This window comes from Ostrinia nubilalis, chromosome 10 (assembly GCF_963855985.1).
Source record: "Ostrinia nubilalis chromosome 10, ilOstNubi1.1, whole genome shotgun sequence".
NCBI classification, from domain to species: domain Eukaryota; kingdom Metazoa; phylum Arthropoda; class Insecta; order Lepidoptera; family Crambidae; genus Ostrinia; species Ostrinia nubilalis.
In genome coordinates, this window is record NC_087097.1 from 6,763,802 (window position 1) to 6,774,702 (window position 10,901).

Here is a 10,901-nt window from a genome sequence, read left to right on the forward strand (position 1 = left end):
TTTGTAGTCAGGTTGTTACGTCTATATCAACTTTGCTGAATGCTAGAAGAGGGATAAATATATATTTTTTATTTTAAGAACTAAATAGGTAACTTACTGCAATGATTAGTCTAGTTTCACTTTTGTTTAACAGAAACAACCGCAATCTTTTTAAAAGTGCACGTTACTTATTAAGGAACAAAGTGAACACACATACAAATATAGTGGTAAAAATGCAAACGCACGTCTCAGCCACGGGCATTTCAAAGACGGCGCGTAATACCAGTCATGCCAATCCTGCGCGCGATTCGCTATTATTCTCAACATCATTACATTTAAAAGGGTTTGGCTGCTCCCTCAATTTAAAAAGCGAATGCAAGTCACTGCATATGCACCACTTAGTGGCCCCAGTGCAGGTCCTGACAGCGTTGAAAGAATGCACATTCAAATAAAATCAGCCAAGTGAGCAATGGATTGAGGGGCCCGTAGGGATTTTAAAGTTGAAAGTCAAATACTGAAAAAAAACAAAATCTACCCAAACTGTTCTCGAAGCTTTAAAAAAATAACAAGGGAACTTATTCGTTACGAAAGAAATTATTCCCGCAAGTCTATTTACAAGAGGCATGATGGCAGAACAAGGCTTGTATGAAAAATAAGAAGAAGATGATGAGAGGAAAATTGAAAAAATCTAACATATTATGTGTACACTAACATGCCATGCTAAACCCCCTGTCAATGAGGAAACTTTAATGATAGTAAATAAACATTGTAAAATTGATTGATATTAAATTAGTTAAATTTGAATAACTTTTCATTTTTTTAACGAGGAACCCTACACATACAATAATAAAAATTGCAATTCGTTATGATGTGACACAGACACAAGTAAGAAGGGAATTACATTTTGCAGTCGTAGCTTGCGGTTGGAGTTCTTTTTGATGCATCCGTAATTATTCCTCTGTATTAAAATAATGTTGTCGAGCTTGTTTTAAATTCCAATATTTTCTTCAATGTATTAATTAGGTAAGGGAAGGGAAGGTTCTTCGATGTTTAAATTTCGGTCTGCCAAAACCGAAATAATTTTTTTTCCCTTGGTTTAAAAACTAACACATTAAAAAAAATATGTCATCTAAATTAGTTTAGTGGCTTAAGCGTGAAAAAATCTTTCAGTCACAGTGAAACAATAGGAGGTCTGTAACTCTAGGCAAACCTATAAGTAAGTACTTTCCTACTGCTAAGTTATTAACAAAATTACACCTCAATAAGATTTGCCATCATGTTGTTACTCTGTAGAACAAGTTACCAACAATAGTCGCTTCAACAATGTAAGAGTCCATTCGAACGGTGGTGTAAGAAATTGGTAACCATCGGTCTGGTAAATAACTGAGAAGCGGCAGGGTATTATAACAACCGGCCATGGCAACTGGTATCCCATGTGCTTTCCTCTGTCAAGAATGATCGAAAAAGAAGTGTATTTTCTTATATTACAGTTTTATTAACTGACCTAACAACGTTACTATTAAAAATCATTTCGGCCATAGAACGTCAATTGCTAAATGTCACCTATGTACCACCTAGAGACAAATATAATTTCATTGAGTTAAATATTCGAACATACATCCTACATATTTACTTGAATATCTACGTTGTGCTATTATAACTTTTCCGGGAAAAGGACTCTACATAGGCACTAATAAATTTTCTATGGTCTACTTAACGATAGCTATTTTCAACTACATAATATTTTTAAAGTAGTTATTTAGTACTGTACAATAATATGTCTGGAATAAAAGACCTATTGAAATCCTTTTCATTATAACTAGGTAATCAATCTACTTTGCCATCAGATAAAAATAGTACTATTTCTGATATTCTATCCGTTTTCAGAAAATAATAAATCGTGATGCGCGTGCTCTCTGCAAATTTTTTTTTTTATTTACAGATAAACTGAACGTCAGGGTATAATAAAGACAAAATCCCGAGCATCTCAAAGGCGAGATCGTTTTGTATTATAGGCGTAGATTGCGGAGGCTATGAGATGTGTGGCGCGAGCGTGCAGTATGCGCGAGCGCGGACCGGTCGCCGCGCGCACCTGCCGCGGGCACACGCCACGCAGCCGCGGCGCACACTGGCACGATTGGCTTCAATTTAATTAACAAATTCACCATTATGATCATGCACTGCATTAGGAAGATCATCTCTAATTTACATGAGGCAAAAGGAAACATTTGGCCAACTACTGCAACGTAGTAGGACGACACGTTCTGGAAAATCAGAATAGAACAATTAACTTCTACTTTTCCCGTAGATGCTGTCTTCTTCTTCTTTTCGTGTCGACAACAAACCTACACAGTGTCAGCCCAAAACTCCGCCACAAGAGTGGCGTTGTCAGCACCATTCATCAAATCCTCCTGAATGCAGTTGCTTGGGCACACAGGGCACGACATCATGACATTCCGTAGATGCTATAAAAGGCGACTAAGGGATAAAATCTGTGAACGCAAGCCTCCTTAGCACCTCTGGCTAGCGAGAAGAGTGTAAGCTAATTGCTGAATTTACCTCTGGTAAATTGGAGAGTCGTACTTCAGCAGACGTGATTGTTCATGATTATGAAGATCCTATATAACCGATTGCCTACATATTTAAATTGCCCTATCTTCGTACCAAAATTTACATATTATTTGCGCTCATCACCGTTCTGGAATCATCCTGTTTTGACATCAAAATTAGACGCTATAATCCGCCACACCCTTTCTCAAATTTTAAATATTAAGCTGGAAGACAGAGCCTGGACTCAGGCTTCCTTGCCTATTCGGCATGGGGGCCTGGGTATAAGACAAATTTGTAATGTAGCGCTTCCAGCTTATTTATCATCTTGCCATAAAACTTTTGACCTTATCAGCAAAATTCTCAGTAAATCACATATGTATAATGCTGTTCATCTTCAATTTTTGACGGAGGCCATTGATACTTGGAGGACATAGCCATGTATTTTATTTTATTTTTTAAATTAGGTTTAGTTTAGGTTAATTAAGTAGTTATCTTTAAACATTATTATTATTATATTATTTTATTTTGGCCAACAAAATTGCCCTTAAACACTTACATTTTCTGCACAGTAGACGTTGCGCCTATACTGTCCTCGCTCCTCGTTGCACAGATAAGCCGGGACGTGTGCATTTTATTTATTTTAACATTTTTTAATGCGCCCGCGCCGTTTTCTTTTATTTTGCGCGCAGCGGTAAGTCACGAAGCCGCTCGCGCCGCACCACCTTGAGGGCTAAATAGCACCTACGTCTTGCCGACCTCTACTACTTATTTACTGCCTACTGAAATAGAGCGGCCAAAAAAACAAATGAGAGACAGATGTTTTCGATGTTCGAAAGAGTTTATACCGGGTAATTAGATGACTGGCCATGGTGGGGCTTGGTAATGATGTGGCTGGAGACATGGAATCATCTAAGGAATAAGAGAAATTATTTTCGCCAGATCATTGGTTGGTGCGTTAAAATATTTAGTACCTAAGTAGTATTAATTTAATCTTAAGTTCTGCTTCATTTAGTAGAAAGCCAAATACAGAACAAAAAAAATACACTACAGAAGTAATATACATGTATAGGTTTTGTTGAAACCTCGTTAAATATTAAAATATGTGCTCTTGTAGGTATATGTTTGCTTGAACCAAGTAAAGTATTTGTAAATACAATGTATGTTACTACATCTATGAGTTAATAATAAGTATAACATATTCAAACTAAACATCGTCGGATATTCTTTAAGATCACGAATAAATAATTGCTTAGATCAGTACTGCGCTAGCTCGGGGCTCTGTAACTTTTATTTTCAAACTTCGTATGACTGATGAAGCTATTGCATTTACTAGATAACATGTTATTATAAAGAATTCATTATACTAGTGAAGTAACGGCAAACAATATTTTATAATGTTATTATTTATTTTAATGTATTCGCCAAAATAGGTGTAGAGGGCCTCATTTTTAATCGTAATTTTATCCTTGAAAGTTTTTTGGATACAAATTAGGTGTATTATTAGGTGTGAAAATGCAGCCAGACATGTGGATGTACTTTGGCACTTAAATATTTGTATGTAGTGCAGAAGTTATCAAGTTACCTTAGATAGTTAGTTACTTTCTGTATTATTTTAGTGATGCCCATGATGATACAACTTTGATTTAAGTAGGTACCCACATCTGAAACAACAACGAAGTGACAACATTTACATCAACAATCTCTACTTAATAATAAACGGTTACTTCTTGGCAGACAAATTATATGAGCATGGCGATTCCGCATTTTTTAATAATAGTGATATTTTCTGTAACTGGCCAACAGGTGCGTGGTACCAGCCACGATTTTCATGGAACTTCCTAAAACTACTACGGTACATGAGTGTAGCTGGAGGCTGCAGAGAACAGTACGTACTGTATGATATAGGGTGGCAATAACTTGTGATTTTCCTTAATAAGCTCCTCTTTTATAACTGACATAAAGTAAAAATAAATCCAACTGCATAATGTTGGCTCTAGGTACTGTTGTCTGTTTCAGGGCGAGATGGAATGTTTATGTTTATGTAGCTGTATGGATTAGAGTAGAGGCCCACCACTCTGTCCACGGGTGTCGTAAGGGACGATTGAGGGCGAAAACATTCGAATATTAGGCCTCTTCAAACCGTCTGGCTAGCGTAGGAACTATAGGTCAAATTCTCCATTTGCCTTAAAAGAAAATTGGAGAGGTTTGTGTTCCTACAGAGGACATTATAAACGACCTGATGCTGATGACGATGGTGATTTATTTATTTATCTAATGCCCGTTTTTAGCATTTTATTTTATAAATGACCTTTATGGTAACACATAACAGGAATTTTGTTTTCATAGGGGTTACTTAAAAATTAGGGATTGATGGTGAAAACGGACATCAGACTTTGTTGGCACCCTGGCGCATGATGTATCGCACGAGACGAGAGTGCTGTAATTACCGAACCACTCGCGCTCGTGTCGTGACGGGCCCGTCCCCGAGCAGTGGTGGTGACCCTCGACTCGATCGCCTGAAATCTACTTTAAATAACCACTTCCAATGGAAAGCCAGAAGTTTTTTAACCATCGTACTATGTATGTATAGGTATTGCGAATTTTCTGGAACTCTATATCTAGACCAGATTGAAATTTTCCTTCCGATAATTCAGTTTTCTCCTACTCTATCTCAGGTAAAAACTATAAATCTTAAATATTGTAGCTTCAAAACCTGTTAAAACAATAAATGAAATCTCCGAGAAGCAAAAACAAGTACCTAATTACATTACTGTTCCGAACAAAAGTCTATTACAGGTAGAGCCGCCGGCTTTCCCTAGCGACCAATAAACAACTTTTCCTCGTCTCATCACTACACCAAGCACGCGCCCGCGCCCGCCATTGACTCTATGATCCCGTCGCACGCGCATTACGTGCGCGTCTGGGAGGAAAACTTAAGGCTCTATCGATGTGTGCTATCGGATCATAATTACAGTAATAATGTAATACTTTAAATGATAAATAATTAGTGTTCTCTTAGAAAATGACCAACTTTTTTTATAAGTGACTCTACGAAAAAAGAACGTGCACAAAATACTCGTTATTTCGTTTTTGAAAAGGATTTCCAGAAGTAATATTATTTGAGAGACTTTATAGTATGTTGTAGTGTTTATATTGTCATATAAACTACGTTTAATTGGGCCATCGTAACAGTTTTATGTTGGATAAATTATGACCTAATAAAATTCCCTTAAAATACATACACACATACAATATTTACACAACAAAGTAAGAAATTCATTTAGTAAGTGCCTTAAATAGTAATTAAATTTCCTGATTTTTATGTGATAAGAGTTATAACTTTAAAATGCGGCAATTTATAGGTGTTACAAAGTACTTTGTTTAAGTGAACCTACTTACTTAGTGGGCAGTATTAATATTATGTCGCACTAGTAATCATACAGAACAAAAATTTTCTTGAAAAGCTTAGAAAAGTATTTTACATTCGAATTTTGAGATAAGAAGACTGCATTTAACAATAAAAAATAACGATTTTCTTATTCTATGACTAAAGAAAAACTCGGAACCATTTTGCCTCTACATTCGAAATGACCGAGCATTATTTTGTAAATTCGCTTTTAAAAGCTTCCGAGGCGACGCATTTTATCATGTTATTTTTTAAGCACAGTTTGAGCAGTGCGCGGCTACCGATGAAGGTTGGAACTCGGCTCGATAAAATTCCCGTCTGGCCATTTTATTTTAAGGCGCGCATTAACAGAGGGGTAATTAAGCATCGAAATGTCGCGTCGCCGCCGGTAAGAGGCGTCGCCCTAAGTAATGGCCGCTGCTCAACTCGACCTATTAACGCTAACTACTCAAAAAAAGTCACATAAAATTAAGTGCGATTGTGAAAAAACATCAAGAAAATGAAATAACATCGATTTGACGCGAGTGGGCAATGAAAACACCTGTTGAGTGACGAAAACTGCTAGCTTAAATTTATTTAAACAATAGCTAACAGAATTTAACTAGGCACCTGTATTACCTATCCAGATAGGTAATACAGGTATGTATATGATTTTATTTGTTATTCTAGTACGCACTCTAGGAACAAACATCTTTTTGCCGTAAACGGTGTATAAAACGAAGCGCTATAAATTTTATTTCACATTTGTCTAGACGTCTCCTCACTCTTTTACGACGTATCGATATATCGGTTTTCTCGGCTGTGCTCTCAGTATGTCAACAATGTGAATAAAAGAACTTTACAAGGGGAGACCGTTGACACCGGTATATTTATGATCAATTTGAGCGAACCTAATTAAACTATTGCGGGAGGCGTCCCAAAGCATCCGCGGCGTAATCGGCGGGATGTGGGCAAAAACTGAATTGCGCTAAACTCAATTGGTTAATCAATTCAATTAATTTGAAAGGATAGCTGGTACCTTCCAATCGTGAAGCGTGCTACCGTAATTGGAACGATTAATGCTTCTCAAGATACGATTCTTTCTTTGTATAACGATCGGACATATTGAAGGCATGCGCGGAATGAGCGCTGAACTATACGCTTTGTGATACTCAGATAAAATCGATAATGAAGCCCTCAGTCTTGCGGCTAATTAAATGGCCTGAATTGTAAATTTATAGTTTGTGCATCGGTTTCCATTTACCTGATAAAAATAAATTAAGATATTTTGTGTAAAATATGTATGGTAATATTTACTCCACGTGTATTACCTAAAGTAGTGTATATTTACTAAAAGGGACACCTATCTACTAAAATGTTTATGCTAACTTCGAAAGCCATAATTTTCTGTGTAAAAATATATATTTTAAGAAAAGTTTCTTGAATATTCATAAATTAGCTTTTGTTTAAGTATGTTGTTACTCAATACTCCCATATTTTTGGCTAATTAACAGAACCTTTTATTGCTTTACGGCGTTTTATGGGCTGGCCTTGAGCAAGATGTGGGCCCGCTGTTGTCAATGGTGACCGCACGTGCAAACGCCCGCACGGTGGGTGGTTTTAGGCGGTACTTTTTGGCGTTCCTTGGGTTAAAAAGAAACCTTCTGCTGATAAACTTAAAAACTATATTCCAAATAAATTAAGGTCTAACTATTTATGTCAATTGTAACTAATTATGTTTCTTGATTCTTATTTTATTTGCGATTCAAATAACAATTGTCTACCTACTAAGAAAAGACCTTAAGCTACACTTCGTGGCTTTCTTTGAGTGGTAGTAAACATTAATTTATATAGAACATAGTTGCATTAATTACAAGCTTGAAAGTTCCACATAGCCCTTGTTGGAAATAGGTATAGATGTTCCTGATGAGCTTTACATTTGCATCCACACTTACGGCATATGGTATTCATAAGTCCCCACCGCAGCATTCGACACTCTTTAATTTACAAGAGGCAAAGGGATCAGAAATGAGGAGATCCGCCGGAGAATCAAAGTAACCGACATAGCTCGCACAATTGCTAAAATCAAGTGGCAGTGGGCGGGGCACATAGCTCGTAGAGACGATGGCCGTTGGGGCAGGAAAGTTCTCGAGTGGCGACCACGGGCTGGAAGACGTAGCGTGGACAGGCCTCCTACTAGGTGGACCGCCGATCTGGTAAAGGTCGTGAGACAAGCCTGGATGCGGGCAGCGCAGGACCTTTCATTGTGGAATTGTGGACGTCATTTGGCTGAAACGAACGAAAAGTAATAGTATTTGACCTACACTCTACTGCTATTGTACAAAGAACTATGCATATGTATGATGCATAGTTCTTTGTACTATAGCAGCAGAGACGAATAATAAGTATAAATATACAGAACCCTCAGTGCAAGACTAGTCTCACTCTTGCTTGCCCGTTTCTCGTTTTTGTCTAACGCATGATCACCATGCCCGGGGCGGACCACCGCGACACTAGTGCCAAACCCTCTGACGTCTTGTTTAACTTCTTAACATTCGTGCTCACTCGGGGCAAGCAATCTTCACGTCACAAACAATTATTCCGAAACTTGGACAACCCAATCAATGGATATTACAAGTACAAAGATTAAAGCAATTTGGGGAAACAAATTAATGTTAAATGTTTTCAGAAATACAGCCTACACCTGACTTTAACGGGAAAGCCTTTCCGCTAACTGTAAACTGTTTTTAATATGTGCTAACTATTTAAATCTATAAGACAGTCCAATCTTCTATTCTTGTGTTAATTAGATAGGTGCGTGCTTCGTTTCATTTGATTTATCGTACATTGTTAAAATACAAATGGGAAGGGAAAACCTTTATATCAGAAAGATAAGCCCTCTTCTCTTACCATAGACTGCCTTCAATTGTAAATCAATCAAAGAACTTAATCAAACAAAATACTCAAAGCTGTTGCCCAAAATTCACAATTTTTCCATCAAAGACTTTCAAATAAATCTTGCATCAGGTTCAATCGCCCGAGTGGCTAATGGTAGGTATAGAAATTATCTGTTTGAAACGGGGACCCTCAATTAGGGTTGTCCAAATTGCCATTATTAAAAGCCCCCATTGGGGACCACCCTGCTGTCTCAATACGTCATTATTTATCTCTTCACAAATAACGTCTTATTCAAACAGATGTTATTATTTACCTTAATATTCTTGTCTTTGGATGATAACTGGTAGTTACCCAAAGCTTTTCGGTGAGAGAGGGTAAGAAAGTGTAAGAAAGTTCTGTAAAGTTATTACTTTAGTGATGACACACCTTGATATTACTTACCTACCTATTCTTAAGTGTGTAACTACAACCTACCTACTTGCGTATATAAATTACATAATAAATTCTGAAAACCCATTGTGCAACCCTACGAGGCCAAAAACCGCAAACAACTGCAATTTATATGGCAAATTCTTCGGCCACTTCTACGAAAACCGTATTACTCAAGCAAAGGCGAATTCTGCAAATTTCTAAGCCTTGGTGGCCAAACACTACAGCGAGCAGAATTCAAGGAGCACCGGTGGTCGACCACCTACTCGTAGATGCAGCTACATACAATCCTGCCTTCGCCAAAAAAAAACTGATGCAGAACAAACAAACTTCAAATGCCTAAAGGTTTCCTTAGAACTTTTGAGACGTTACCTTATACGGTGTTACCTGTCAAGTCAAGGAAAATGTTTTTCTCTCAAATTCTCTGCCCAATGCTCATGAACTTCTGTCATTCAAATTAGGCTTTAATGAGTTTGCGATCCGGTTACTTAATGTATTATTTTGTAAACACTGACATGTTCACTACCTTACAAGGATTGTTTTCAAAAGAATAACCCATTTCAATTAGCATCATACAAGGCGTAATCAATGCTGCGAACGTTCACAATTTGCATGCGATCCGTCCCCCGGCTCTCATTACGTCTTGTCACGCGTCATAACGCTGATTAATAGGCCTCCATTGCTGACACGAGCAAAAAAGATAAGAATGACAACGAGCAACCACGATCTTGCTGTAACGAGGTGCCGTCAGTCAACCGCGCGCCGACGATTCGCCCGACATCTTCAATTTATATGCAACTCGATGCCCGGTCCCAATGATAGGCAATAAACCCGAACCCTACCGATCACTTTCGACTTACTCATCAACCTTTTTAAACCCAAAACGGTTAAAGACAAAATTTCTCAATTAACTTAACGATGTAATTTAGAAAATATCTCAATTAATATCAGTGAAATTAGCCACTACTTACGAGAAATTACATGCCTTCAAACATTGGACGTAAACTGTAGTGGGGCGCGGCGCTGCGCTGCCGGCCGCGACTTGGGTGGCTCGGTGGATGCTGCACAAATTCATAAGGAATCACTTTTCAATTACTTTCGGTTGTTAGAGCCGATACCGATGCATTACACACGTCATCTCATGAATATGTAAGAGCCCTCACGGCCGCAGTGAGCAGCTGATACGGCGCTGCAAGATAAACCGTGTCCATATCTTTTTCAAAACTAATGCTTGCATATTGTTTCTTGATTTTTTTTGGTTTAAAAATACCAACTTGGATACTAATTAATTTTGTACTGCACTCAAGAGTATTAGGATAAGTACTAATTTTTAGAGTCTCCTTTTTGCTAATTCAATCAGTAAGAATCATTAAAGAGATACCAACCAAAATGACCAATGAAAAAAAATAAATACAACCGAACATACAACCTCCTCCTTTTTTGAAGAAGACGTTATTTTATTATTACATGCTGACAGCACTGACACTGTAATATTAAGTATTATTTTTTTAGTTTTTAGAAAATTCTGAGTGCTGTTTGCTGCGTAGTGAGAGTGCACCCACGCTGTAGCATTTTAAAATTTAATCGTCGCAGAGCAGTGATTGTGGCGAATTACAGCTGTTGCCGTAATAATTCTCCACCAACCCTGTATTAGCGTCGG